The sequence below is a fragment of the Scomber scombrus genome, chromosome 5 (genome assembly GCF_963691925.1).
Source record: "Scomber scombrus chromosome 5, fScoSco1.1, whole genome shotgun sequence".
Classification (NCBI taxonomy): Eukaryota; Metazoa; Chordata; class Actinopteri; order Scombriformes; family Scombridae; genus Scomber; species Scomber scombrus.
Window position 1 is genome coordinate 29,359,836 of NC_084974.1, and position 27,583 is coordinate 29,387,418.

Genomic DNA, 27,583 nt, shown 5'->3' on the forward strand with positions numbered 1-27,583 from the left:
AAAATTTGAAAAAATGTGATTAAATATACTTTAATACACACACCAGTCTCAAATGTAACAGGGGGAATAAACTGGAAGTCACATTAGAGTCTGATCTCTAGTGGAGGAGAACATGTTTTTAACGATGTGTTAACTAACAGAGTTGCAGCTCCATCTAGCAGAGAAAACAGCGAACGGCACCCCACTGCATTACAGAATGAACAACAATTTCCAAATATATCCAAATATTTCTTTGTCATTTAACAGTAGAAAACATGGATTTGCCAACTAAAAAGGACAAACTAGAAAGCAGGGGGTATCCCTGTGCCATCTCGTCAGCTCGATAGCTGAGCTTCTTCTGAACAACACGGCGTGTCAATATGACTATATTCGTGCTCGTTTCACTGCCCTGACACGTTTTTCGTGTATTGGGGGCGCTGTTGGGCTTCAGAGGTTAAAAAGCTGTTTCCACCTACTCAGGTCTTCTGTATCAGATTACGACACCTGAACACCAGTTCTCGTCAGACACTGCTGGGTTTCGACTTGGTTTTCTTTCAACAGTTTTATCAGGGGAGAGCGCGAACGCAGTCCCCCACTACCAGAAATTATGCAATCGAGATTCCCACATTTGGGGAATTCGCAGAGGTCAGCACAGCCGGAGTGCAATGGTTGAGCCTCGCCCTGGGTGAACCACCTTCTTGATCATGGTATCTCCCTTGCCAGGTAAGTATGAGTTGTACAGATCCGAGCCGGGTGTTTCTTTCACAGACACAGCACGTCGACTGATGGTGGGCCATCCACACATCACCCAAACTACACGCTGTATGAGGCTGTGGGATCTCATAGACTGTACATAAGAAGGTGGATCTGCACGGATTCAACACACAAGGAGACGTTTTATACTAAATTTGTCTTTCTTGCCCGAGGCCTCATTTGTCCTTCATGCCCAACCTCTTATGCCCCCATAGGCAATTCTGTGATACGCAAATAAAATTGACAGGCTGAGCAGTTGGTGGACGTCCGACCATTGCCGTTGCCCTTCTCTGGCAGCCAATCGGGTCGGCGGGTTTGGCAACCCTTTCCCTCTTTGTCTGCCAATCCAAGGTGCAAATCTCACTCTGTGTCACGCTGCATTGTACGCTGCACTTTTCCCCCCATTGAGTCACAGCAGACGGCAGGTTGTCTCTCTCAAGGAGAGCGGCAATGCCCCCTGCTGGATCGTCTTCAGTCTCTCTAATCCCCCATTCGTCCTAGGGGATTAGAGAGACTGAAGACGATCCAGCAGCCTTTAAAACTATAAATATGCATTCATTGCTAGAGTATAAAATCTCAACAAAATATCAATGTAGCTATTTAAACATAACGACAAATCGCTTATCTAACGAGCTAAATGTTTTCATATTAAACACAGAGAGGAGGGGTGCACCGTTCCCGGAGGTACTGCAATACCAGGTCGATGCGTGGAGTGGACGGAGCAAGCCCCTTTTCCATCTCCCTGTTCCAAAAAGCAATTTAATATATGGTCCCCGGGTAGGGGACGTATCAGATATTAAACTGATAAGAACAGATACTACACTTGATCTTAGCCAAAAGGCCGAGAAGCAATAACTGACGATGGGTCGGAGTTACAGTAGTGATCCTCTGCAGCGCCAGTCTCACTCGCGGTTTCACAGAGTCCAATGCGAGTCAAAGACGGATTTAACTTATTTAAAATTTGAAAAAATGTGATTAAATATACTTTAATACACACACCAGTCTCAAATGTAACAGGGGGAATAAACTGGAAGTCACATTAGAGTCTGATCTCTAGTGGAGGAGAACATGTTTTTAACGATGTGTTAACTAACAGAGTTGCAGCTCCATCTAGCAGAGAAAACAGCGAACGGCACCCCACTGCATTACAGAATGAACAACAATTTCCAAATATATCCAAATATTTCTTTGTCATTTAACAGTAGAAAACATGGATTTGCCAACTAAAAAGGACAAACTAGAAAGCAGGGGGTATCCCTGTGCCATCTCGTCAGCTCGATAGCTGAGCTTCTTCTGAACAACACGGCGTGTCAATATGACTATATTCGTGCTCGTTTCACTGCCCTGACACGTTTTTCGTGTATTGGGGGCGCTGTTGGGCTTCAGAGGTTAAAAAGCTGTTTCCACCTACTCAGGTCTTCTGTATCAGATTACGACACCTGAACACCAGTTCTCGTCAGACACTGCTGGGTTTCGACTTGGTTTTCTTTCAACAGTTTTATCAGGGGAGAGCGCGAACGCAGTCCCCCACTACCAGAAATTATGCAATCGAGATTCCCACATTTGGGGAATTCGCAGAGGTCAGCACAGCCGGAGTGCAATGGTTGAGCCTCGCCCTGGGTGAACCACCTTCTTGATCATGGTATCTCCCTTGCCAGGTAAGTATGAGTTGTACAGATCCGAGCCGGGTGTTTCTTTCACAGACACAGCACGTCGACTGATGGTGGGCCATCCACACATCACCCAAACTACACGCTGTATGAGGCTGTGGGATCTCATAGACTGTACATAAGAAGGTGGATCTGCACGGATTCAACACACAAGGAGACGTTTTATACTAAATTTGTCTTTCTTGCCCGAGGCCTCATTTGTCCTTCATGCCCAACCTCTTATGCCCCCATAGGCAATTCTGTGATACGCAAATAAAATTGACAGGCTGAGCAGTTGGTGGACGTCCGACCATTGCCGTTGCCCTTCTCTGGCAGCCAATCGGGTCGGCGGGTTTGGCAACCCTTTCCCTCTTTGTCTGCCAATCCAAGGTGCAAATCTCACTCTGTGTCACGCTGCATTGTACGCTGCACTTTTCCCCCCATTGAGTCACAGCAGACGGCAGGTTGTCTCTCTCAAGGAGAGCGGCAATGCCCCCTGCTGGATCGTCTTCAGTCTCTCTAATCCCCCATTCGGGGTGGGCATGAAGGAAAAAATGAGGTCTCGGGCAAGCAAGACAAATTGGGCACTGCCCCCATCTCTGGCACGAGGCCATTTTTGGCCTAACTAACTTTGTGTCTTTCATAAACTTGCCAAAAAAAGAAGTAGCAGTCAGTTCATAGCAATAGAAAACACACTGATGTCGGCAATTAATGACCGCCCCTTCGCTCGCTCTTTTCATGCTTCATGCAAGGGTGCTGCCCACTGCCCTCCGGACTGCACCGGCGGTCAAGGGGCATTCTTCCCACGGGGGAGTAAAAGGGAAGCAGCACCTGACTGCCTGTGTACTTGCCACGGCAGTACATATGAAAAATTGGAATCGATACAGAGAAGATTAGCATGGCCCCTGCGAAAGGATGACACGCAACATCGTGAAGCGTTTCCACATTTTGACGTGCTCGTGTTGCCCCTTGCTCCTCTGGAACACCTGAGTGTAGGGCGTTATAACATTCTCAGTTATCGCTTCTAGGCCTTTTGGCTAAGATCAAGTGTTTGAAGGCTGCTGGATCGTCTTCACTCTCTCTAATCCCCTAGGACGAATGGGGGATCAGAGAGAGACTGAAGACGATCCAGCAGGGGGGGGCATTGCCGCTCTCCTTGAGAGAGACAAACCCGCCGTCTGCTCTCAAGGAGAGCGGCAATGCCCCCCCTTGGATCGTCTTCAGTCTCTCTAATCCCCCATTCGTCCTAGGGGATTAGAGAGACTGAAGACGATCCAGCAGGGGGCATTGCCGCTCTCCTTGAGAGAGACAACCCGCCGTCTGCTCTCAAGGAGAGCGGCAATGCCCCCTGCTGGATCGTCTTCAGTCTCTCTAATCCCCCATTCGTCCTAGGGGATTAGAGAGACTGAAGACGATCCAGCAGCCTTTAAAACTATAAATATGCATTCATTGCTAGAGTATAAAATCTCAACAAAATATCAATGTAGCTATTTAAACATAACGACAAATCGCTTATCTAACGAGCTAAATGTTTTCATATTAAACACAGAGAGGAGGGGTGCACCGTTCCCGGAGGTACTGCAATACCAGGTCGATGCGTGGAGTGGACGGAGCAAGCCCCTTTTCCATCTCCCTGTTCCAAAAAGCAATTTAATATATGGTCCCCGGGTAGGGGACGTATCAGATATTAAACTGATAAGAACAGATACTACACTTGATCTTAGCCAAAAGGCCGAGAAGCGATAACTGACGATGGGTCGGAGTTACAGTAGTGATCCTCTGCAGCGCCAGTCTCACTCGCGGTTTCACAGAGTCCAATGCGAGTCAAAGACGGATTTAACTTATTTAAAATTTGAAAAAATGTGATTAAATATACTTTAATACACACACCAGTCTCAAATGTAACAGGGGGAATAAACTGGAAGTCACATTAGAGTCTGATCTCTAGTGGAGGAGAACATGTTTTTAACGATGTGTTAACTAACAGAGTTGCAGCTCCATCTAGCAGAGAAAACAGCGAACGGCACCCCACTGCATTACAGAATGAACAACAATTTCCAAATATATCCAAATATTTCTTTGTCATTTAACAGTAGAAAACATGGATTTGCCAACTAAAAAGGACAAACTAGAAAGCAGGGGGTATCCCTGTGCCATCTCGTCAGCTCGATAGCTGAGCTTCTTCTGAACAACACGGCGTGTCAATATGACTATATTCGTGCTCGTTTCACTGCCCTGACACGTTTTTCGTGTATTGGGGGCGCTGTTGGGCTTCAGAGGTTAAAAAGCTGTTTCCACCTACTCAGGTCTTCTGTATCAGATTACGACACCTGAACACCAGTTCTCGTCAGACACTGCTGGGTTTCGACTTGGTTTTCTTTCAACAGTTTTATCAGGGGAGAGCGCGAACGCAGTCCCCCACTACCAGAAATTATGCAATCGAGATTCCCACATTTGGGGAATTCGCAGAGGTCAGCACAGCCGGAGTGCAATGGTTGAGCCTCGCCCTGGGTGAACCACCTTCTTGATCATGGTATCTCCCTTGCCAGGTAAGTATGAGTTGTACAGATCCGAGCCGGGTGTTTCTTTCACAGACACAGCACGTCGACTGATGGTGGGCCATCCACACATCACCCAAACTACACGCTGTATGAGGCTGTGGGATCTCATAGACTGTACATAAGAAGGTGGATCTGCACGGATTCAACACACAAGGAGACGTTTTATACTAAATTTGTCTTTCTTGCCCGAGGCCTCATTTGTCCTTCATGCCCAACCTCTTATGCCCCCATAGGCAATTCTGTGATACGCAAATAAAATTGACAGGCTGAGCAGTTGGTGGACGTCCGACCATTGCCGTTGCCCTTCTCTGGCAGCCAATCGGGTCGGCGGGTTTGGCAACCCTTTCCCTCTTTGTCTGCCAATCCAAGGTGCAAATCTCACTCTGTGTCACGCTGCATTGTACGCTGCACTTTTCCCCCCATTGAGTCACAGCAGACGGCAGGTTGTCTCTCTCAAGGAGAGCGGCAATGCCCCCTGCTGGATCGTCTTCAGTCTCTCTAATCCCCCATTCGGGGTGGGCATGAAGGAAAAAATGAGGTCTCGGGCAAGCAAGACAAATTGGGCACTGCCCCCATCTCTGGCACGAGGCCATTTTTGGCCTAACTAACTTTGTGTCTTTCATAAACTTGCCAAAAAAAGAAGTAGCAGTCAGTTCATAGCAATAGAAAACACACTGATGTCGGCAATTAATGACCGCCCCTTCGCTCGCTCTTTTCATGCTTCATGCAAGGGTGCTGCCCACTGCCCTCCGGACTGCACCGGCGGTCAAGGGGCATTCTTCCCACGGGGGAGTAAAAGGGAAGCAGCACCTGACTGCCTGTGTACTTGCCACGGCAGTACATATGAAAAATTGGAATCGATACAGAGAAGATTAGCATGGCCCCTGCGAAAGGATGACACGCAACATCGTGAAGCGTTTCCACATTTTGACGTGCTCGTGTTGCCCCTTGCTCCTCTGGAACACCTGAGTGTAGGGCGTTATAACATTCTCAGTTATCGCTTCTAGGCCTTTTGGCTAAGATCAAGTGTTTGAAGGCTGCTGGATCGTCTTCACTCTCTCTAATCCCCTAGGACGAATGGGGGATCAGAGAGAGACTGAAGACGATCCAGCAGGGGGGGGCATTGCCGCTCTCCTTGAGAGAGACAAACCCGCCGTCTGCTCTCAAGGAGAGCGGCAATGCCCCCCCTTGGATCGTCTTCAGTCTCTCTAATCCCCCATTCGTCCTAGGGGATTAGAGAGACTGAAGACGATCCAGCAGGGGGCATTGCCGCTCTCCTTGAGAGAGACAACCCGCCGTCTGCTCTCAAGGAGAGCGGCAATGCCCCCTGCTGGATCGTCTTCAGTCTCTCTAATCCCCCATTCGGGGTGGGCATGAAGGAAAAAATGAGGTCTCGGGCAAGCAAGACAAATTGGGCACTGCCCCCATCTCTGGCACGAGGCCATTTTTGGCCTAACTAACTTTGTGTCTTTCATAAACTTGCCAAAAAAAGAAGTAGCAGTCAGTTCATAGCAATAGAAAACACACTGATGTCGGCAATTAATGACCGCCCCTTCGCTCGCTCTTTTCATGCTTCATGCAAGGGTGCTGCCCACTGCCCTCCGGACTGCACCGGCGGTCAAGGGGCATTCTTCCCACGGGGGAGTAAAAGGGAAGCAGCACCTGACTGCCTGTGTACTTGCCACGGCAGTACATATGAAAAATTGGAATCGATACAGAGAAGATTAGCATGGCCCCTGCGAAAGGATGACACGCAACATCGTGAAGCGTTTCCACATTTTGACGTGCTCGTGTTGCCCCTTGCTCCTCTGGAACACCTGAGTGTAGGGCGTTATAACATTCTCAGTTATCGCTTCTAGGCCTTTTGGCTAAGATCAAGTGTTTGAAGGCTGCTGGATCGTCTTCACTCTCTCTAATCCCCTAGGACGAATGGGGGATCAGAGAGAGACTGAAGACGATCCAGCAGGGGGGGGCATTGCCGCTCTCCTTGAGAGAGACAAACCCGCCGTCTGCTCTCAAGGAGAGCGGCAATGCCCCCCCTTGGATCGTCTTCAGTCTCTCTAATCCCCCATTCGTCCTAGGGGATTAGAGAGACTGAAGACGATCCAGCAGGGGGCATTGCCGCTCTCCTTGAGAGAGACAACCCGCCGTCTGCTCTCAAGGAGAGCGGCAATGCCCCCTGCTGGATCGTCTTCAGTCTCTCTAATCCCCCATTCGTCCTAGGGGATTAGAGAGACTGAAGACGATCCAGCAGCCTTTAAAACTATAAATATGCATTCATTGCTAGAGTATAAAATCTCAACAAAATATCAATGTAGCTATTTAAACATAACGACAAATCGCTTATCTAACGAGCTAAATGTTTTCATATTAAACACAGAGAGGAGGGGTGCACCGTTCCCGGAGGTACTGCAATACCAGGTCGATGCGTGGAGTGGACGGAGCAAGCCCCTTTTCCATCTCCCTGTTCCAAAAAGCAATTTAATATATGGTCCCCGGGTAGGGGACGTATCAGATATTAAACTGATAAGAACAGATACTACACTTGATCTTAGCCAAAAGGCCGAGAAGCGATAACTGACGATGGGTCGGAGTTACAGTAGTGATCCTCTGCAGCGCCAGTCTCACTCGCGGTTTCACAGAGTCCAATGCGAGTCAAAGACGGATTTAACTTATTTAAAATTTGAAAAAATGTGATTAAATATACTTTAATACACACACCAGTCTCAAATGTAACAGGGGGAATAAACTGGAAGTCACATTAGAGTCTGATCTCTAGTGGAGGAGAACATGTTTTTAACGATGTGTTAACTAACAGAGTTGCAGCTCCATCTAGCAGAGAAAACAGCGAACGGCACCCCACTGCATTACAGAATGAACAACAATTTCCAAATATATCCAAATATTTCTTTGTCATTTAACAGTAGAAAACATGGATTTGCCAACTAAAAAGGACAAACTAGAAAGCAGGGGGTATCCCTGTGCCATCTCGTCAGCTCGATAGCTGAGCTTCTTCTGAACAACACGGCGTGTCAATATGACTATATTCGTGCTCGTTTCACTGCCCTGACACGTTTTTCGTGTATTGGGGGCGCTGTTGGGCTTCAGAGGTTAAAAAGCTGTTTCCACCTACTCAGGTCTTCTGTATCAGATTACGACACCTGAACACCAGTTCTCGTCAGACACTGCTGGGTTTCGACTTGGTTTTCTTTCAACAGTTTTATCAGGGGAGAGCGCGAACGCAGTCCCCCACTACCAGAAATTATGCAATCGAGATTCCCACATTTGGGGAATTCGCAGAGGTCAGCACAGCCGGAGTGCAATGGTTGAGCCTCGCCCTGGGTGAACCACCTTCTTGATCATGGTATCTCCCTTGCCAGGTAAGTATGAGTTGTACAGATCCGAGCCGGGTGTTTCTTTCACAGACACAGCACGTCGACTGATGGTGGGCCATCCACACATCACCCAAACTACACGCTGTATGAGGCTGTGGGATCTCATAGACTGTACATAAGAAGGTGGATCTGCACGGATTCAACACACAAGGAGACGTTTTATACTAAATTTGTCTTTCTTGCCCGAGGCCTCATTTGTCCTTCATGCCCAACCTCTTATGCCCCCATAGGCAATTCTGTGATACGCAAATAAAATTGACAGGCTGAGCAGTTGGTGGACGTCCGACCATTGCCGTTGCCCTTCTCTGGCAGCCAATCGGGTCGGCGGGTTTGGCAACCCTTTCCCTCTTTGTCTGCCAATCCAAGGTGCAAATCTCACTCTGTGTCACGCTGCATTGTACGCTGCACTTTTCCCCCCATTGAGTCACAGCAGACGGCAGGTTGTCTCTCTCAAGGAGAGCGGCAATGCCCCCTGCTGGATCGTCTTCAGTCTCTCTAATCCCCCATTCGGGGTGGGCATGAAGGAAAAAATGAGGTCTCGGGCAAGCAAGACAAATTGGGCACTGCCCCCATCTCTGGCACGAGGCCATTTTTGGCCTAACTAACTTTGTGTCTTTCATAAACTTGCCAAAAAAAGAAGTAGCAGTCAGTTCATAGCAATAGAAAACACACTGATGTCGGCAATTAATGACCGCCCCTTCGCTCGCTCTTTTCATGCTTCATGCAAGGGTGCTGCCCACTGCCCTCCGGACTGCACCGGCGGTCAAGGGGCATTCTTCCCACGGGGGAGTAAAAGGGAAGCAGCACCTGACTGCCTGTGTACTTGCCACGGCAGTACATATGAAAAATTGGAATCGATACAGAGAAGATTAGCATGGCCCCTGCGAAAGGATGACACGCAACATCGTGAAGCGTTTCCACATTTTGACGTGCTCGTGTTGCCCCTTGCTCCTCTGGAACACCTGAGTGTAGGGCGTTATAACATTCTCAGTTATCGCTTCTAGGCCTTTTGGCTAAGATCAAGTGTTTGAAGGCTGCTGGATCGTCTTCACTCTCTCTAATCCCCTAGGACGAATGGGGGATCAGAGAGAGACTGAAGACGATCCAGCAGGGGGGGGCATTGCCGCTCTCCTTGAGAGAGACAAACCCGCCGTCTGCTCTCAAGGAGAGCGGCAATGCCCCCCCTTGGATCGTCTTCAGTCTCTCTAATCCCCCATTCGTCCTAGGGGATTAGAGAGACTGAAGACGATCCAGCAGGGGGCATTGCCGCTCTCCTTGAGAGAGACAACCCGCCGTCTGCTCTCAAGGAGAGCGGCAATGCCCCCTGCTGGATCGTCTTCAGTCTCTCTAATCTCCCATTCGGGGTGGGCATGAAGGAAAAAATGAGGTCTCGGGCAAGCAAGACAAATTGGGCACTGCCCCCATCTCTGGCACGAGGCCATTTTTGGCCTAACTAACTTTGTGTCTTTCATAAACTTGCCAAAAAAAGAAGTAGCAGTCAGTTCATAGCAATAGAAAACACACTGATGTCGGCAATTAATGACCGCCCCTTCGCTCGCTCTTTTCATGCTTCATGCAAGGGTGCTGCCCACTGCCCTCCGGACTGCACCGGCGGTCAAGGGGCATTCTTCCCACGGGGGAGTAAAAGGGAAGCAGCACCTGACTGCCTGTGTACTTGCCACGGCAGTACATATGAAAAATTGGAATCGATACAGAGAAGATTAGCATGGCCCCTGCGAAAGGATGACACGCAACATCGTGAAGCGTTTCCACATTTTGACGTGCTCGTGTTGCCCCTTGCTCCTCTGGAACACCTGAGTGTAGGGCGTTATAACATTCTCAGTTATCGCTTCTAGGCCTTTTGGCTAAGATCAAGTGTTTGAAGGCTGCTGGATCGTCTTCACTCTCTCTAATCCCCTAGGACGAATGGGGGATCAGAGAGAGACTGAAGACGATCCAGCAGGGGGGGGCATTGCCGCTCTCCTTGAGAGAGACAAACCCGCCGTCTGCTCTCAAGGAGAGCGGCAATGCCCCCCCTTGGATCGTCTTCAGTCTCTCTAATCCCCCATTCGTCCTAGGGGATTAGAGAGACTGAAGACGATCCAGCAGGGGGCATTGCCGCTCTCCTTGAGAGAGACAACCCGCCGTCTGCTCTCAAGGAGAGCGGCAATGCCCCCTGCTGGATCGTCTTCAGTCTCTCTAATCCCCCATTCGTCCTAGGGGATTAGAGAGACTGAAGACGATCCAGCAGCCTTTAAAACTATAAATATGCATTCATTGCTAGAGTATAAAATCTCAACAAAATATCAATGTAGCTATTTAAACATAACGACAAATCGCTTATCTAACGAGCTAAATGTTTTCATATTAAACACAGAGAGGAGGGGTGCACCGTTCCCGGAGGTACTGCAATACCAGGTCGATGCGTGGAGTGGACGGAGCAAGCCCCTTTTCCATCTCCCTGTTCCAAAAAGCAATTTAATATATGGTCCCCGGGTAGGGGACGTATCAGATATTAAACTGATAAGAACAGATACTACACTTGATCTTAGCCAAAAGGCCGAGAAGCGATAACTGACGATGGGTCGGAGTTACAGTAGTGATCCTCTGCAGCGCCAGTCTCACTCGCGGTTTCACAGAGTCCAATGCGAGTCAAAGACGGATTTAACTTATTTAAAATTTGAAAAAATGTGATTAAATATACTTTAATACACACACCAGTCTCAAATGTAACAGGGGGAATAAACTGGAAGTCACATTAGAGTCTGATCTCTAGTGGAGGAGAACATGTTTTTAACGATGTGTTAACTAACAGAGTTGCAGCTCCATCTAGCAGAGAAAACAGCGAACGGCACCCCACTGCATTACAGAATGAACAACAATTTCCAAATATATCCAAATATTTCTTTGTCATTTAACAGTAGAAAACATGGATTTGCCAACTAAAAAGGACAAACTAGAAAGCAGGGGGTATCCCTGTGCCATCTCGTCAGCTCGATAGCTGAGCTTCTTCTGAACAACACGGCGTGTCAATATGACTATATTCGTGCTCGTTTCACTGCCCTGACACGTTTTTCGTGTATTGGGGGCGCTGTTGGGCTTCAGAGGTTAAAAAGCTGTTTCCACCTACTCAGGTCTTCTGTATCAGATTACGACACCTGAACACCAGTTCTCGTCAGACACTGCTGGGTTTCGACTTGGTTTTCTTTCAACAGTTTTATCAGGGGAGAGCGCGAACGCAGTCCCCCACTACCAGAAATTATGCAATCGAGATTCCCACATTTGGGGAATTCGCAGAGGTCAGCACAGCCGGAGTGCAATGGTTGAGCCTCGCCCTGGGTGAACCACCTTCTTGATCATGGTATCTCCCTTGCCAGGTAAGTATGAGTTGTACAGATCCGAGCCGGGTGTTTCTTTCACAGACACAGCACGTCGACTGATGGTGGGCCATCCACACATCACCCAAACTACACGCTGTATGAGGCTGTGGGATCTCATAGACTGTACATAAGAAGGTGGATCTGCACGGATTCAACACACAAGGAGACGTTTTATACTAAATTTGTCTTTCTTGCCCGAGGCCTCATTTGTCCTTCATGCCCAACCTCTTATGCCCCCATAGGCAATTCTGTGATACGCAAATAAAATTGACAGGCTGAGCAGTTGGTGGACGTCCGACCATTGCCGTTGCCCTTCTCTGGCAGCCAATCGGGTCGGCGGGTTTGGCAACCCTTTCCCTCTTTGTCTGCCAATCCAAGGTGCAAATCTCACTCTGTGTCACGCTGCATTGTACGCTGCACTTTTCCCCCCATTGAGTCACAGCAGACGGCAGGTTGTCTCTCTCAAGGAGAGCGGCAATGCCCCCTGCTGGATCGTCTTCAGTCTCTCTAATCCCCCATTCGGGGTGGGCATGAAGGAAAAAATGAGGTCTCGGGCAAGCAAGACAAATTGGGCACTGCCCCCATCTCTGGCACGAGGCCATTTTTGGCCTAACTAACTTTGTGTCTTTCATAAACTTGCCAAAAAAAGAAGTAGCAGTCAGTTCATAGCAATAGAAAACACACTGATGTCGGCAATTAATGACCGCCCCTTCGCTCGCTCTTTTCATGCTTCATGCAAGGGTGCTGCCCACTGCCCTCCGGACTGCACCGGCGGTCAAGGGGCATTCTTCCCACGGGGGAGTAAAAGGGAAGCAGCACCTGACTGCCTGTGTACTTGCCACGGCAGTACATATGAAAAATTGGAATCGATACAGAGAAGATTAGCATGGCCCCTGCGAAAGGATGACACGCAACATCGTGAAGCGTTTCCACATTTTGACGTGCTCGTGTTGCCCCTTGCTCCTCTGGAACACCTGAGTGTAGGGCGTTATAACATTCTCAGTTATCGCTTCTAGGCCTTTTGGCTAAGATCAAGTGTTTGAAGGCTGCTGGATCGTCTTCACTCTCTCTAATCCCCTAGGACGAATGGGGGATCAGAGAGAGACTGAAGACGATCCAGCAGGGGGGGGCATTGCCGCTCTCCTTGAGAGAGACAAACCCGCCGTCTGCTCTCAAGGAGAGCGGCAATGCCCCCCCTTGGATCGTCTTCAGTCTCTCTAATCCCCCATTCGTCCTAGGGGATTAGAGAGACTGAAGACGATCCAGCAGGGGGCATTGCCGCTCTCCTTGAGAGAGACAACCCGCCGTCTGCTCTCAAGGAGAGCGGCAATGCCCCCTGCTGGATCGTCTTCAGTCTCTCTAATCCCCCATTCGTCCTAGGGGATTAGAGAGACTGAAGACGATCCAGCAGCCTTTAAAACTATAAATATGCATTCATTGCTAGAGTATAAAATCTCAACAAAATATCAATGTAGCTATTTAAACATAACGACAAATCGCTTATCTAACGAGCTAAATGTTTTCATATTAAACACAGAGAGGAGGGGTGCACCGTTCCCGGAGGTACTGCAATACCAGGTCGATGCGTGGAGTGGACGGAGCAAGCCCCTTTTCCATCTCCCTGTTCCAAAAAGCAATTTAATATATGGTCCCCGGGTAGGGGACGTATCAGATATTAAACTGATAAGAACAGATACTACACTTGATCTTAGCCAAAAGGCCGAGAAGCGATAACTGACGATGGGTCGGAGTTACAGTAGTGATCCTCTGCAGCGCCAGTCTCACTCGCGGTTTCACAGAGTCCAATGCGAGTCAAAGACGGATTTAACTTATTTAAAATTTGAAAAAATGTGATTAAATATACTTTAATACACACACCAGTCTCAAATGTAACAGGGGGAATAAACTGGAAGTCACATTAGAGTCTGATCTCTAGTGGAGGAGAACATGTTTTTAACGATGTGTTAACTAACAGAGTTGCAGCTCCATCTAGCAGAGAAAACAGCGAACGGCACCCCACTGCATTACAGAATGAACAACAATTTCCAAATATATCCAAATATTTCTTTGTCATTTAACAGTAGAAAACATGGATTTGCCAACTAAAAAGGACAAACTAGAAAGCAGGGGGTATCCCTGTGCCATCTCGTCAGCTCGATAGCTGAGCTTCTTCTGAACAACACGGCGTGTCAATATGACTATATTCGTGCTCGTTTCACTGCCCTGACACGTTTTTCGTGTATTGGGGGCGCTGTTGGGCTTCAGAGGTTAAAAAGCTGTTTCCACCTACTCAGGTCTTCTGTATCAGATTACGACACCTGAACACCAGTTCTCGTCAGACACTGCTGGGTTTCGACTTGGTTTTCTTTCAACAGTTTTATCAGGGGAGAGCGCGAACGCAGTCCCCCACTACCAGAAATTATGCAATCGAGATTCCCACATTTGGGGAATTCGCAGAGGTCAGCACAGCCGGAGTGCAATGGTTGAGCCTCGCCCTGGGTGAACCACCTTCTTGATCATGGCATCTCCCTTGCCAGGTAAGTATGAGTTGTACAGATCCGAGCCGGGTGTTTCTTTCACAGACACAGCACGTCGACTGATGGTGGGCCATCCACACATCACCCAAACTACACGCTGTATGAGGCTGTGGGATCTCATAGACTGTACATAAGAAGGTGGATCTGCACGGATTCAACACACAAGGAGACGTTTTATACTAAATTTGTCTTTCTTGCCCGAGGCCTCATTTGTCCTTCATGCCCAACCTCTTATGCCCCCATAGGCAATTCTGTGATACGCAAATAAAATTGACAGGCTGAGCAGTTGGTGGACGTCCGACCATTGCCGTTGCCCTTCTCTGGCAGCCAATCGGGTCGGCGGGTTTGGCAACCCTTTCCCTCTTTGTCTGCCAATCCAAGGTGCAAATCTCACTCTGTGTCACGCTGCATTGTACGCTGCACTTTTCCCCCCATTGAGTCACAGCAGACGGCAGGTTGTCTCTCTCAAGGAGAGCGGCAATGCCCCCTGCTGGATCGTCTTCAGTCTCTCTAATCCCCCATTCGGGGTGGGCATGAAGGAAAAAATGAGGTCTCGGGCAAGCAAGACAAATTGGGCACTGCCCCCATCTCTGGCACGAGGCCATTTTTGGCCTAACTAACTTTGTGTCTTTCATAAACTTGCCAAAAAAAGAAGTAGCAGTCAGTTCATAGCAATAGAAAACACACTGATGTCGGCAATTAATGACCGCCCCTTCGCTCGCTCTTTTCATGCTTCATGCAAGGGTGCTGCCCACTGCCCTCCGGACTGCACCGGCGGTCAAGGGGCATTCTTCCCACGGGGGAGTAAAAGGGAAGCAGCACCTGACTGCCTGTGTACTTGCCACGGCAGTACATATGAAAAATTGGAATCGATACAGAGAAGATTAGCATGGCCCCTGCGAAAGGATGACACGCAACATCGTGAAGCGTTTCCGCATTTTGACGTGCTCGTGTTGCCCCTTGCTCCTCTGGAACACCTGAGTGTAGGGCGTTATAACATTCTCAGTTATCGCTTCTAGGCCTTTTGGCTAAGATCAAGTGTTTGAAGGCTGCTGGATCGTCTTCACTCTCTCTAATCCCCTAGGACGAATGGGGGATCAGAGAGAGACTGAAGACGATCCAGCAGGGGGGGGCATTGCCGCTCTCCTTGAGAGAGACAAACCCGCCGTCTGCTCTCAAGGAGAGCGGCAATGCCCCCCCTTGGATCGTCTTCAGTCTCTCTAATCCCCCATTCGTCCTAGGGGATTAGAGAGACTGAAGACGATCCAGCAGGGGGCATTGCCGCTCTCCTTGAGAGAGACAACCCGCCGTCTGCTCTCAAGGAGAGCGGCAATGCCCCCCCTTGGATCGTCTTCAGTCTCTCTAATCCCCCATTCGTCCTAGGGGATTAGAGAGACTGAAGACGATCCAGCAGGGGGCATTGCCGCTCTCCTTGAGAGAGACAACCCGCCGTCTGCTCTCAAGGAGAGCGGCAATGCCCCCTGCTGGATCGTCTTCAGTCTCTCTAATCCCCCATTCGTCCTAGGGGATTAGAGAGACTGAAGACGATCCAGCAGCCTTTAAAACTATAAATATGCATTCATTGCTAGAGTATAAAATCTCAACAAAATATCAATGTAGCTATTTAAACATAACGACAAATCACTTATCTAACGAGCTAAATGTTTTCATATTAAACACAGAGAGGAGGGGTGCACCGTTCCCGGAGGTACTGCAATACCAGGTCGATGCGTGGAGTGGACGGAGCAAGCCCCTTTTCCATCTCCCTGTTCCAAAAAGCAATTTAATATATGGTCCCCGGGTAGGGGACGTATCAGATATTAAACTGATAAGAACAGATACTACACTTGATCTTAGCCAAAAGGCCGAGAAGCGATAACTGACAATGGGTCGGAGTTACAGCAGTGGTCCTCTGCAGCGCCAGTCTCACTCGCGGTTTCACAGAGTCCAATGCGAGTCAAAGACAGATTTAACTTATTTAAAATTTGAAAAAATGTGATTAAATATACTTTAATACACACACCAGTCTCAAATGTAACAGGGGGAATAAACTGGAAGTCACATTAGAGTCTGATCTCTAGTGGAGGAGAACATGTTTTTTAACGATGTGTTAACTAACAGAGTTGCAGCTCCATCTAGCAGAGAAAACAGCGAACGGCACCCCGCTGCATTACAGAATGAACAACAATTTCCAAATATATCCAAATATTTCTTTGTCATTTAACATTAGAAAACATGGATTTGCCAACTAAAAAGGACAAACTAGAAAGCAGGGGGTATCCCTGTGCCATCTCGTCAGCTCGATAGCTGAGCTTCTTCTGAACAACACGGCGTGTCAATATGACTATATTCGTGCTCGTTTCACTGCCCTGACACGTTTTTCATGTATTGGGGGCGCTGTTGGGCTTCAGAGGTTAAAAAGCTGTTTCCACCTACTCAGGTCTTCTGTATCAGATACGTCACCTGAACACCAGTTCTCGTCAGACACTGCTGGGTTTGGACTTGGTTTTCTTTCAACAGTTTTATCAGGGGAGAGCGCGAACGCAGTCCCCCACTACCAGAAATTATGCAATCGAGATTCCCACATTTGGGGAATTCGCAGAGGTCAGCACAACCGGAGTGCAATGGTTGAGCCTCGCCCTGGGTGAACCACCTTCTTGATCATGGTATCTCCCTTGCCAGGTAAGTATGAGTTGTACAGATCCGAGCCGGGTGTTTCTTTCACAGACACAGCACGTCGACTGATGGTGGGCCATCCACACATCACCCAAACTACACGCTGTATGAGGCTGCGGGATCTCATAGACTGTACATAAGAAGGTGGATCTGCACGGATTCAACACACAAGGAGACGTTTTATACTAAATTTGTCTTTCTTGCCCGAGGCCTCATTTGTCCTTCATGCCCAACCTCTTATGCCCCCATAGGCAATTCTGTGATACGCAAATAAAATTGACAGGCTGAGCAGTTGGTGGACGTCCGACCATTGCCGTTGCCCTTCTCTGGCAGCCAATCGGGTCGGCGGGTTTGGCAACCCTTTCCCTCTTTGTCTGCCAATCCAAGGTGCAAATCTCACTCTGTGTCACGCTGCATTGTACGCTGCACTTTTCCCCCCATTGAGTCACAGCAGACGGCAGGTTGTCTCTCTCAAGGAGAGCGGCAATGCCCCCTGCTGGATCGTCTTCAGTCTCTCTAATCCCCCATTCGGGGTGGGCATGAAGGAAAAAATGAGGTCTCGGGCAAGCAAGACAAATTGGGCACTGCCCCCATCTCTGGCACGAGGCCATTTTTGGCCTAACTAACTTTGTGTCTTTCATAAACTTGCCAAAAAAAGAAGTAGCAGTCAGTTCATAGCAATAGAAAACACACTGATGTCGGCAATTAATGACCGCCCCTTCGCTCGCTCTTTTCATGCTTCATGCAAGGGTGCTGCCCACTGCCCTCCGGACTGCACCGGCGGTCAAGGGGCATTCTTCCCACGGGGGAGTAAAAGGGAAGCAGCACCTGACTGCCTGTGTACTTGCCACGGCAGTACATATGAAAAATTGGAATCGATACAGAGAAGATTAGCATGGCCCCTGCGAAAGGATGACACGCAACATCGTGAAGCGTTTCCACATTTTGACGTGCTCGTGTTGCCCCTTGCTCCTCTGGAACACCTGAGTGTAGGGCGTTATAACATTCTCAGTTATCGCTTCTAGGCCTTTTGGCTAAGATCAAGTGTTTGAAGGCTGCTGGATCGTCTTCACTCTCTCTAATCCCCTAGGACGAATGGGGGATCAGAGAGAGACTGAAGACGATCCAGCAGGGGGGGGCATTGCCGCTCTCCTTGAGAGAGACAAACCCGCCGTCTGCTCTCAAGGAGAGCGGCAATGCCCCCCCTTGGATCGTCTTCAGTCTCTCTAATCCCCCATTCGTCCTAGGGGATTAGAGAGACTGAAGACGATCCAGCAGGGGGCATTGCCGCTCTCCTTGAGAGAGACAACCCGCCGTCTGCTCTCAAGGAGAGCGGCAATGCCCCCTGCTGGATCGTCTTCAGTCTCTCTAATCCCCCATTCGTCCTAGGGGATTAGAGAGACTGAAGACGATCCAGCAGCCTTTAAAACTATAAATATGCATTCATTGCTAGAGTATAAAATCTCAACAAAATATCAATGTAGCTATTTAAACATAACGACAAATCACTTATCTAACGAGCTAAATGTTTTCATATTAAACACAGAGAGGAGGGGTGCACCGTTCCCGGAGGTACTGCAATACCAGGTCGATGCGTGGAGTGGACGGAGCAAGCCCCTTTTCCATCTCCCTGTTCCAAAAAGCAATTTAATATATGGTCCCCGGGTAGGGGACGTATCAGATATTAAACTGATAAGAACAGATACTACACTTGATCTTAGCCAAAAGGCCGAGAAGCGATAACTGACAATGGGTCGGAGTTACAGCAGTGGTCCTCTGCAGCGCCAGTCTCACTCGCGGTTTCACAGAGTCCAATGCGAGTCAAAGACAGATTTAACTTATTTAAAATTTGAAAAAATGTGATTAAATATACTTTAATACACACACCAGTCTCAAATGTAACAGGGGGAATAAACTGGAAGTCACATTAGAGTCTGATCTCTAGTGGAGGAGAACATGTTTTTTAACGATGTGTTAACTAACAGAGTTGCAGCTCCATCTAGCAGAGAAAACAGCGAACGGCACCCCGCTGCATTACAGAATGAACAACAATTTCCAAATATATCCAAATATTTCTTTGTCATTTAACATTAGAAAACATGGATTTGCCAACTAAAAAGGACAAACTAGAAAGCAGGGGGTATCCCTGTGCCATCTCGTCAGCTCGATAGCTGAGCTTCTTCTGAACAACACGGCGTGTCAATATGACTATATTCGTGCTCGTTTCACTGCCCTGACACGTTTTTCATGTATTGGGGGCGCTGTTGGGCTTCAGAGGTTAAAAAGCTGTTTCCACCTACTCAGGTCTTCTGTATCAGATACGTCACCTGAACACCAGTTCTCGTCAGACACTGCTGGGTTTGGACTTGGTTTTCTTTCAACAGTTTTATCAGGGGAGAGCGCGAACGCAGTCCCCCACTACCAGAAATTATGCAATCGAGATTCCCACATTTGGGGAATTCGCAGAGGTCAGCACAACCGGAGTGCAATGGTTGAGCCTCGCCCTGGGTGAACCACCTTCTTGATCATGGTATCTCCCTTGCCAGGTAAGTATGAGTTGTACAGATCCGAGCCGGGTGTTTCTTTCACAGACACAGCACGTCGACTGATGGTGGGCCATCCACACATCACCCAAACTACACGCTGTATGAGGCTGCGGGATCTCATAGACTGTACATAAGAAGGTGGATCTGCACGGATTCAACACACAAGGAGACGTTTTATACTAAATTTGTCTTTCTTGCCCGAGGCCTCATTTGTCCTTCATGCCCAACCTCTTATGCCCCCATAGGCAATTCTGTGATACGCAAATAAAATTGACAGGCTGAGCAGTTGGTGGACGTCCGACCATTGCCGTTGCCCTTCTCTGGCAGCCAATCGGGTCGGCGGGTTTGGCAACCCTTTCCCTCTTTGTCTGCCAATCCAAGGTGCAAATCTCACTCTGTGTCACGCTGCATTGTACGCTGCACTTTTCCCCCCATTGAGTCACAGCAGACGGCAGGTTGTCTCTCTCAAGGAGAGCGGCAATGCCCCCTGCTGGATCGTCTTCAGTCTCTCTAATCCCCCATTCGGGGTGGGCATGAAGGAAAAAATGAGGTCTCGGGCAAGCAAGACAAATTGGGCACTGCCCCCATCTCTGGCACGAGGCCATTTTTGGCCTAACTAACTTTGTGTCTTTCATAAACTTGCCAAAAAAAGAAGTAGCAGTCAGTTCATAGCAATAGAAAACACACTGATGTCGGCAATTAATGACCGCCCCTTCGCTCGCTCTTTTCATGCTTCATGCAAGGGTGCTGCCCACTGCCCTCCGGACTGCACCGGCGGTCAAGGGGCATTCTTCCCACGGGGGAGTAAAAGGGAAGCAGCACCTGACTGCCTGTGTACTTGCCACGGCAGTACATATGAAAAATTGGAATCGATACAGAGAAGATTAGCATGGCCCCTGCGAAAGGATGACACGCAACATCGTGAAGCGTTTCCACATTTTGACGTGCTCGTGTTGCCCCTTGCTCCTCTGGAACACCTGAGTGTAGGGCGTTATAACATTCTCAGTTATCGCTTCTAGGCCTTTTGGCTAAGATCAAGTGTTTGAAGGCTGCTGGATCGTCTTCACTCTCTCTAATCCCCTAGGACGAATGGGGGATCAGAGAGAGACTGAAGACGATCCAGCAGGGGGGGGCATTGCCGCTCTCCTTGAGAGAGACAAACCCGCCGTCTGCTCTCAAGGAGAGCGGCAATGCCCCCCCTTGGATCGTCTTCAGTCTCTCTAATCCCCCATTCGTCCTAGGGGATTAGAGAGACTGAAGACGATCCAGCAGGGGGCATTGCCGCTCTCCTTGAGAGAGACAACCCGCCGTCTGCTCTCAAGGAGAGCGGCAATGCCCCCTGCTGGATCGTCTTCAGTCTCTCTAATCCCCCATTCGTCCTAGGGGATTAGAGAGACTGAAGACGATCCAGCAGCCTTTAAAACTATAAATATGCATTCATTGCTAGAGTATAAAATCTCAACAAAATATCAATGTAGCTATTTAAACATAACGACAAATCGCTTATCTAACGAGCTAAATGTTTTCATATTAAACACAGAGAGGAGGGGTGCACCGTTCCCGGAGGTACTGCAATACCAGGTCGATGCGTGGAGTGGACGGAGCAAGCCCCTTTTCCATCTCCCTGTTCCAAAAAGCAATTTAATATATGGTCCCCGGGTAGGGGACGTATCAGATATTAAACTGATAAGAACAGATACTACACTTGATCTTAGCCAAAAGGCCGAGAAGCGATAACTGACGATGGGTCGGAGTTACAGTAGTGATCCTCTGCAGCGCCAGTCTCACTCGCGGTTTCACAGAGTCCAATGCGAGTCAAAGACGGATTTAACTTATTTAAAATTTGAAAAAATGTGATTAAATATACTTTAATACACACACCAGTCTCAAATGTAACAGGGGGAATAAACTGGAAGTCACATTAGAGTCTGATCTCTAGTGGAGGAGAACATGTTTTTAACGATGTGTTAACTAACAGAGTTGCAGCTCCATCTAGCAGAGAAAACAGCGAACGGCACCCCACTGCATTACAGAATGAACAACAATTTCCAAATATATCCAAATATTTCTTTGTCATTTAACAGTAGAAAACATGGATTTGCCAACTAAAAAGGACAAACTAGAAAGCAGGGGGTATCCCTGTGCCATCTCGTCAGCTCGATAGCTGAGCTTCTTCTGAACAACACGGCGTGTCAATATGACTATATTCGTGCTCGTTTCACTGCCCTGACACGTTTTTCGTGTATTGGGGGCGCTGTTGGGCTTCAGAGGTTAAAAAGCTGTTTCCACCTACTCAGGTCTTCTGTATCAGATTACGACACCTGAACACCAGTTCTCGTCAGACACTGCTGGGTTTCGACTTGGTTTTCTTTCAACAGTTTTATCAGGGGAGAGCGCGAACGCAGTCCCCCACTACCAGAAATTATGCAATCGAGATTCCCACATTTGGGGAATTCGCAGAGGTCAGCACAGCCGGAGTGCAATGGTTGAGCCTCGCCCTGGGTGAACCACCTTCTTGATCATGGCATCTCCCTTGCCAGGTAAGTATGAGTTGTACAGATCCGAGCCGGGTGTTTCTTTCACAGACACAGCACGTCGACTGATGGTGGGCCATCCACACATCACCCAAACTACACGCTGTATGAGGCTGTGGGATCTCATAGACTGTACATAAGAAGGTGGATCTGCACGGATTCAACACACAAGGAGACGTTTTATACTAAATTTGTCTTTCTTGCCCGAGGCCTCATTTGTCCTTCATGCCCAACCTCTTATGCCCCCATAGGCAATTCTGTGATACGCAAATAAAATTGACAGGCTGAGCAGTTGGTGGACGTCCGACCATTGCCGTTGCCCTTCTCTGGCAGCCAATCGGGTCGGCGGGTTTGGCAACCCTTTCCCTCTTTGTCTGCCAATCCAAGGTGCAAATCTCACTCTGTGTCACGCTGCATTGTACGCTGCACTTTTCCCCCCATTGAGTCACAGCAGACGGCAGGTTGTCTCTCTCAAGGAGAGCGGCAATGCCCCCTGCTGGATCGTCTTCAGTCTCTCTAATCCCCCATTCGGGGTGGGCATGAAGGAAAAAATGAGGTCTCGGGCAAGCAAGACAAATTGGGCACTGCCCCCATCTCTGGCACGAGGCCATTTTTGGCCTAACTAACTTTGTGTCTTTCATAAACTTGCCAAAAAAAGAAGTAGCAGTCAGTTCATAGCAATAGAAAACACACTGATGTCGGCAATTAATGACCGCCCCTTCGCTCGCTCTTTTCATGCTTCATGCAAGGGTGCTGCCCACTGCCCTCCGGACTGCACCGGCGGTCAAGGGGCATTCTTCCCACGGGGGAGTAAAAGGGAAGCAGCACCTGACTGCCTGTGTACTTGCCACGGCAGTACATATGAAAAATTGGAATCGATACAGAGAAGATTAGCATGGCCCCTGCGAAAGGATGACACGCAACATCGTGAAGCGTTTCCGCATTTTGACGTGCTCGTGTTGCCCCTTGCTCCTCTGGAACACCTGAGTGTAGGGCGTTATAACATTCTCAGTTATCGCTTCTAGGCCTTTTGGCTAAGATCAAGTGTTTGAAGGCTGCTGGATCGTCTTCACTCTCTCTAATCCCCTAGGACGAATGGGGGATCAGAGAGAGACTGAAGACGATCCAGCAGGGGGGGGCATTGCCGCTCTCCTTGAGAGAGACAAACCCGCCGTCTGCTCTCAAGGAGAGCGGCAATGCCCCCCCTTGGATCGTCTTCAGTCTCTCTAATCCCCCATTCGTCCTAGGGGATTAGAGAGACTGAAGACGATCCAGCAGGGGGCATTGCCGCTCTCCTTGAGAGAGACAACCCGCCGTCTGCTCTCAAGGAGAGCGGCAATGCCCCCTGCTGGATCGTCTTCAGTCTCTCTAATCCCCCATTCGTCCTAGGGGATTAGAGAGACTGAAGACGATCCAGCAGCCTTTAAAACTATAAATATGCATTCATTGCTAGAGTATAAAATCTCAACAAAATATCAATGTAGCTATTTAAACATAACGACAAATCACTTATCTAACGAGCTAAATGTTTTCATATTAAACACAGAGAGGAGGGGTGCACCGTTCCCGGAGGTACTGCAATACCAGGTCGATGCGTGGAGTGGACGGAGCAAGCCCCTTTTCCATCTCCCTGTTCCAAAAAGCAATTTAATATATGGTCCCCGGGTAGGGGACGTATCAGATATTAAACTGATAAGAACAGATACTACACTTGATCTTAGCCAAAAGGCCGAGAAGCGATAACTGACAATGGGTCGGAGTTACAGCAGTGGTCCTCTGCAGCGCCAGTCTCACTCGCGGTTTCACAGAGTCCAATGCGAGTCAAAGACAGATTTAACTTATTTAAAATTTGAAAAAATGTGATTAAATATACTTTAATACACACACCAGTCTCAAATGTAACAGGGGGAATAAACTGGAAGTCACATTAGAGTCTGATCTCTAGTGGAGGAGAACATGTTTTTTAACGATGTGTTAACTAACAGAGTTGCAGCTCCATCTAGCAGAGAAAACAGCGAACGGCACCCCGCTGCATTACAGAATGAACAACAATTTCCAAATATATCCAAATATTTCTTTGTCATTTAACATTAGAAAACATGGATTTGCCAACTAAAAAGGACAAACTAGAAAGCAGGGGGTATCCCTGTGCCATCTCGTCAGCTCGATAGCTGAGCTTCTTCTGAACAACACGGCGTGTCAATATGACTATATTCGTGCTCGTTTCACTGCCCTGACACGTTTTTCATGTATTGGGGGCGCTGTTGGGCTTCAGAGGTTAAAAAGCTGTTTCCACCTACTCAGGTCTTCTGTATCAGATACGTCACCTGAACACCAGTTCTCGTCAGACACTGCTGGGTTTGGACTTGGTTTTCTTTCAACAGTTTTATCAGGGGAGAGCGCGAACGCAGTCCCCCACTACCAGAAATTATGCAATCGAGATTCCCACATTTGGGGAATTCGCAGAGGTCAGCACAACCGGAGTGCAATGGTTGAGCCTCGCCCTGGGTGAACCACCTTCTTGATCATGGTATCTCCCTTGCCAGGTAAGTATGAGTTGTACAGATCCGAGCCGGGTGTTTCTTTCACAGACACAGCACGTCGACTGATGGTGGGCCATCCACACATCACCCAAACTACACGCTGTATGAGGCTGCGGGATCTCATAGACTGTACATAAGAAGGTGGATCTGCACGGATTCAACACACAAGGAGACGTTTTATACTAAATTTGTCTTTCTTGCCCGAGGCCTCATTTGTCCTTCATGCCCAACCTCTTATGCCCCCATAGGCAATTCTGTGATACGCAAATAAAATTGACAGGCTGAGCAGTTGGTGGACGTCCGACCATTGCCGTTGCCCTTCTCTGGCAGCCAATCGGGTCGGCGGGTTTGGCAACCCTTTCCCTCTTTGTCTGCCAATCCAAGGTGCAAATCTCACTCTGTGTCACGCTGCATTGTACGCTGCACTTTTCCCCCCATTGAGTCACAGCAGACGGCAGGTTGTCTCTCTCAAGGAGAGCGGCAATGCCCCCTGCTGGATCGTCTTCAGTCTCTCTAATCCCCCATTCGGGGTGGGCATGAAGGAAAAAATGAGGTCTCGGGCAAGCAAGACAAATTGGGCACTGCCCCCATCTCTGGCACGAGGCCATTTTTGGCCTAACTAACTTTGTGTCTTTCATAAACTTGCCAAAAAAAGAAGTAGCAGTCAGTTCATAGCAATAGAAAACACACTGATGTCGGCAATTAATGACCGCCCCTTCGCTCGCTCTTTTCATGCTTCATGCAAGGGTGCTGCCCACTGCCCTCCGGACTGCACCGGCGGTCAAGGGGCATTCTTCCCACGGGGGAGTAAAAGGGAAGCAGCACCTGACTGCCTGTGTACTTGCCACGGCAGTACATATGAAAAATTGGAATCGATACAGAGAAGATTAGCATGGCCCCTGCGAAAGGATGACACGCAACATCGTGAAGCGTTTCCACATTTTGACGTGCTCGTGTTGCCCCTTGCTCCTCTGGAACACCTGAGTGTAGGGCGTTATAACATTCTCAGTTATCGCTTCTAGGCCTTTTGGCTAAGATCAAGTGTTTGAAGGCTGCTGGATCGTCTTCACTCTCTCTAATCCCCTAGGACGAATGGGGGATTAGAGAGACTGAAGACGATCCAGCAGGGGGGGGGGCATTGCCGCTCTCCTTGAGAGAGACAAACCCGCCGTCTGCTCTCAAGGAGAGCGGCAATGCCCCCCCTTGGATCGTCTTCAGTCTCTCTAATCCCCCATTCGTCCTAGGGGATTAGAGAGACTGAAGACGATCCAGCAGGGGGCATTGCCGCTCTCCTTGAGAGAGACAACCCGCCGTCTGCTCTCAAGGAGAGCGGCAATGCCCCCTGCTGGATCGTCTTCAGTCTCTCTAATCCCCCATTCGTCCTAGGGGATTAGAGAGACTGAAGACGATCCAGCAGCCTTTAAAACTATAAATATGCATTCATTGCTAGAGTATAAAATCTCAACAAAATATCAATGTAGCTATTTAAACATAACGACAAATCACTTATCTAACGAGCTAAATGTTTTCATATTAAACACAGAGAGGAGGGGTGCACCGTTCCCGGAGGTACTGCAATACCAGGTCGATGCGTGGAGTGGACGGAGCAAGCCCCTTTTCCATCTCCCTGTTCCAAAAAGCAATTTAATATATGGTCCCCGGGTAGGGGACGTATCAGATATTAAACTGATAAGAACAGATACTACACTTGATCTTAGCCAAAAGGCCGAGAAGCGATAACTGACAATGGGTCGGAGTTACAGCAGTGGTCCTCTGCAGCGCCAGTCTCACTCGCGGTTTCACAGAGTCCAATGCGAGTCAAAGACAGATTTAACTTATTTAAAATTTGAAAAAATGTGATTAAATATACTTTAATACACACACCAGTCTCAAATGTAACAGGGGGAATAAACTGGAAGTCACATTAGAGTCTGATCTCTAGTGGAGGAGAACATGTTTTTAACGATGTGTTAACTAACAGAGTTGCAGCTCCATCTAGCAGAGAAAACAGCGAACGGCACCCCGCTGCATTACAGAATGAACAACAATTTCCAAATATATCCAAATATTTCTTTGTCATTTAACATTAGAAAACATGGATTTGCCAACTAAAAAGGACAAACTAGAAAGCAGGGGGTATCCCTGTGCCATCTCGTCAGCTCGATAGCTGAGCTTCTTCTGAACAACACAGCGTGTCAATATGACTATATTCGTGCTCGTTTCACTGCCCTGACACGTTTTTCATGTATTGGGGGCGCTGTTGGGCTTCAGAGGTTAAAAAGCTGTTTCCACCTACTCAGGTCTTCTGTATCAGATACGTCACCTGAACACCAGTTCTCGTCAGACACTGCTGGGTTTGGACTTGGTTTTCTTTCAACAGTTTTATCAGGGGAGAGCGCGAACGCAGTCCCCCACTACCAGAAATTATGCAATCGAGATTCCCACATTTGGGGAATTCGCAGAGGTCAGCACAGCCGGAGTGCAATGGTTGAGCCTCGCCCTGGGTGAACCACCTTCTTGATCATGGTATCTCCCTTGCCAGGTAAGTATGAGTTGTACAGATCCGAGCCGGGTGTTTCTTTCACAGACACAGCACGTCGACTGATGGTGGGCCATCCACACATCACCCAAACTACACGCTGTATGAGGCTGCGGGATCTCATAGACTGTACATAAGAAGGTGGATCTGCACGGATTCAACACACAAGGAGACGTTTTATACTAAATTTGTCTTTCTTGCCCGAGGCCTCATTTGTCCTTCATGCCCAACCTCATATGCCCCCATAGGCAATTCTGTGATACGCAAATAAAATTGACAGGCTGAGCAGTTGGTGGACGTCCGACCATTGCCGTTGCCCTTCTCTGGCAGCCAATCGGGTCGGCGGGTTTGGCAACCCTTTCCCTCTTTGTCTGCCAATCCAAGGTGCAAATCTCACTCTGTGTCACGCTGCATTGTACGCTGCACTTTTCCCCCCATTGAGTCACAGCAGACGGCAGGTTGTCTCTCTCAAGGAGAGCGGCAATGCCCCC

The 27,583-nt window shown here is 48.5% G+C and overlaps 32 non-coding genes across 32 annotated transcripts; 11 read left to right on the forward strand and 21 right to left on the reverse strand.

The window, feature by feature from the left end:
- Positions 1-546: 546 nt before the first annotated feature.
- On the reverse strand, positions 547-710 carry LOC133981204 (U1 spliceosomal RNA). The gene has a single exon (XR_009925269.1). It is a non-coding gene; the product is annotated as a U1 spliceosomal RNA (small nuclear RNA).
- A 684-nt stretch (positions 711-1,394) lies between these two features.
- On the reverse strand, positions 1,395-1,585 carry LOC133981140 (U2 spliceosomal RNA). The gene has a single exon (XR_009925211.1). It is a non-coding gene; the product is annotated as a U2 spliceosomal RNA (small nuclear RNA).
- A 649-nt stretch (positions 1,586-2,234) lies between these two features.
- LOC133981205 (U1 spliceosomal RNA) lies at positions 2,235-2,398 on the reverse strand. The gene has a single exon (XR_009925270.1). It is a non-coding gene; the product is annotated as a U1 spliceosomal RNA (small nuclear RNA).
- Positions 2,399-3,224: 826 nt separating this feature from the next.
- LOC133981158 (U6 spliceosomal RNA) lies at positions 3,225-3,331 on the forward strand. The gene has a single exon (XR_009925226.1). It is a non-coding gene; the product is annotated as a U6 spliceosomal RNA (small nuclear RNA).
- Positions 3,332-3,934: 603 nt separating this feature from the next.
- Positions 3,935-4,125, reverse strand: LOC133981233 (U2 spliceosomal RNA). Its single transcript, XR_009925296.1, has one exon. It is a non-coding gene; the product is annotated as a U2 spliceosomal RNA (small nuclear RNA).
- Positions 4,126-4,774: 649 nt separating this feature from the next.
- On the reverse strand, positions 4,775-4,938 carry LOC133981206 (U1 spliceosomal RNA). Its single transcript, XR_009925271.1, has one exon. It is a non-coding gene; the product is annotated as a U1 spliceosomal RNA (small nuclear RNA).
- An 826-nt stretch (positions 4,939-5,764) lies between these two features.
- Positions 5,765-5,871, forward strand: LOC133981159 (U6 spliceosomal RNA). Its single transcript, XR_009925227.1, has one exon. It is a non-coding gene; the product is annotated as a U6 spliceosomal RNA (small nuclear RNA).
- Positions 5,872-6,616: 745 nt separating this feature from the next.
- LOC133981160 (U6 spliceosomal RNA) lies at positions 6,617-6,723 on the forward strand. The gene has a single exon (XR_009925228.1). It is a non-coding gene; the product is annotated as a U6 spliceosomal RNA (small nuclear RNA).
- Positions 6,724-7,326: 603 nt separating this feature from the next.
- LOC133981128 (U2 spliceosomal RNA) lies at positions 7,327-7,517 on the reverse strand. Its single transcript, XR_009925200.1, has one exon. It is a non-coding gene; the product is annotated as a U2 spliceosomal RNA (small nuclear RNA).
- Positions 7,518-8,166: 649 nt separating this feature from the next.
- Positions 8,167-8,330, reverse strand: LOC133981207 (U1 spliceosomal RNA). The gene has a single exon (XR_009925272.1). It is a non-coding gene; the product is annotated as a U1 spliceosomal RNA (small nuclear RNA).
- An 826-nt stretch (positions 8,331-9,156) lies between these two features.
- LOC133981162 (U6 spliceosomal RNA) lies at positions 9,157-9,263 on the forward strand. Its single transcript, XR_009925229.1, has one exon. It is a non-coding gene; the product is annotated as a U6 spliceosomal RNA (small nuclear RNA).
- Positions 9,264-10,008: 745 nt separating this feature from the next.
- Positions 10,009-10,115, forward strand: LOC133981163 (U6 spliceosomal RNA). Its single transcript, XR_009925230.1, has one exon. It is a non-coding gene; the product is annotated as a U6 spliceosomal RNA (small nuclear RNA).
- Positions 10,116-10,718: 603 nt separating this feature from the next.
- On the reverse strand, positions 10,719-10,909 carry LOC133981130 (U2 spliceosomal RNA). The gene has a single exon (XR_009925201.1). It is a non-coding gene; the product is annotated as a U2 spliceosomal RNA (small nuclear RNA).
- Positions 10,910-11,558: 649 nt separating this feature from the next.
- LOC133981208 (U1 spliceosomal RNA) lies at positions 11,559-11,722 on the reverse strand. The gene has a single exon (XR_009925273.1). It is a non-coding gene; the product is annotated as a U1 spliceosomal RNA (small nuclear RNA).
- An 826-nt stretch (positions 11,723-12,548) lies between these two features.
- On the forward strand, positions 12,549-12,655 carry LOC133981164 (U6 spliceosomal RNA). The gene has a single exon (XR_009925231.1). It is a non-coding gene; the product is annotated as a U6 spliceosomal RNA (small nuclear RNA).
- Positions 12,656-13,258: 603 nt separating this feature from the next.
- On the reverse strand, positions 13,259-13,449 carry LOC133981131 (U2 spliceosomal RNA). The gene has a single exon (XR_009925202.1). It is a non-coding gene; the product is annotated as a U2 spliceosomal RNA (small nuclear RNA).
- A 649-nt stretch (positions 13,450-14,098) lies between these two features.
- On the reverse strand, positions 14,099-14,262 carry LOC133981212 (U1 spliceosomal RNA). The gene has a single exon (XR_009925276.1). It is a non-coding gene; the product is annotated as a U1 spliceosomal RNA (small nuclear RNA).
- An 826-nt stretch (positions 14,263-15,088) lies between these two features.
- LOC133981172 (U6 spliceosomal RNA) lies at positions 15,089-15,195 on the forward strand. The gene has a single exon (XR_009925239.1). It is a non-coding gene; the product is annotated as a U6 spliceosomal RNA (small nuclear RNA).
- Positions 15,196-15,940: 745 nt separating this feature from the next.
- On the reverse strand, positions 15,941-16,131 carry LOC133981132 (U2 spliceosomal RNA). Its single transcript, XR_009925203.1, has one exon. It is a non-coding gene; the product is annotated as a U2 spliceosomal RNA (small nuclear RNA).
- Positions 16,132-16,780: 649 nt separating this feature from the next.
- LOC133981134 (U1 spliceosomal RNA) lies at positions 16,781-16,944 on the reverse strand. Its single transcript, XR_009925205.1, has one exon. It is a non-coding gene; the product is annotated as a U1 spliceosomal RNA (small nuclear RNA).
- Positions 16,945-17,770: 826 nt separating this feature from the next.
- LOC133981165 (U6 spliceosomal RNA) lies at positions 17,771-17,877 on the forward strand. Its single transcript, XR_009925232.1, has one exon. It is a non-coding gene; the product is annotated as a U6 spliceosomal RNA (small nuclear RNA).
- A 603-nt stretch (positions 17,878-18,480) lies between these two features.
- On the reverse strand, positions 18,481-18,671 carry LOC133981133 (U2 spliceosomal RNA). The gene has a single exon (XR_009925204.1). It is a non-coding gene; the product is annotated as a U2 spliceosomal RNA (small nuclear RNA).
- A 649-nt stretch (positions 18,672-19,320) lies between these two features.
- LOC133981146 (U1 spliceosomal RNA) lies at positions 19,321-19,484 on the reverse strand. The gene has a single exon (XR_009925214.1). It is a non-coding gene; the product is annotated as a U1 spliceosomal RNA (small nuclear RNA).
- Positions 19,485-20,310: 826 nt separating this feature from the next.
- Positions 20,311-20,417, forward strand: LOC133981166 (U6 spliceosomal RNA). The gene has a single exon (XR_009925233.1). It is a non-coding gene; the product is annotated as a U6 spliceosomal RNA (small nuclear RNA).
- Positions 20,418-21,020: 603 nt separating this feature from the next.
- Positions 21,021-21,211, reverse strand: LOC133981135 (U2 spliceosomal RNA). The gene has a single exon (XR_009925206.1). It is a non-coding gene; the product is annotated as a U2 spliceosomal RNA (small nuclear RNA).
- A 649-nt stretch (positions 21,212-21,860) lies between these two features.
- Positions 21,861-22,024, reverse strand: LOC133981213 (U1 spliceosomal RNA). Its single transcript, XR_009925277.1, has one exon. It is a non-coding gene; the product is annotated as a U1 spliceosomal RNA (small nuclear RNA).
- Positions 22,025-22,850: 826 nt separating this feature from the next.
- On the forward strand, positions 22,851-22,957 carry LOC133981173 (U6 spliceosomal RNA). The gene has a single exon (XR_009925240.1). It is a non-coding gene; the product is annotated as a U6 spliceosomal RNA (small nuclear RNA).
- Positions 22,958-23,560: 603 nt separating this feature from the next.
- Positions 23,561-23,751, reverse strand: LOC133981136 (U2 spliceosomal RNA). The gene has a single exon (XR_009925207.1). It is a non-coding gene; the product is annotated as a U2 spliceosomal RNA (small nuclear RNA).
- Positions 23,752-24,400: 649 nt separating this feature from the next.
- On the reverse strand, positions 24,401-24,564 carry LOC133981157 (U1 spliceosomal RNA). The gene has a single exon (XR_009925225.1). It is a non-coding gene; the product is annotated as a U1 spliceosomal RNA (small nuclear RNA).
- An 826-nt stretch (positions 24,565-25,390) lies between these two features.
- On the forward strand, positions 25,391-25,497 carry LOC133981167 (U6 spliceosomal RNA). Its single transcript, XR_009925234.1, has one exon. It is a non-coding gene; the product is annotated as a U6 spliceosomal RNA (small nuclear RNA).
- Positions 25,498-26,100: 603 nt separating this feature from the next.
- On the reverse strand, positions 26,101-26,291 carry LOC133981137 (U2 spliceosomal RNA). The gene has a single exon (XR_009925208.1). It is a non-coding gene; the product is annotated as a U2 spliceosomal RNA (small nuclear RNA).
- A 648-nt stretch (positions 26,292-26,939) lies between these two features.
- Positions 26,940-27,103, reverse strand: LOC133981210 (U1 spliceosomal RNA). The gene has a single exon (XR_009925274.1). It is a non-coding gene; the product is annotated as a U1 spliceosomal RNA (small nuclear RNA).
- Between the last annotated feature and the right edge of the window lie 480 nt (positions 27,104-27,583).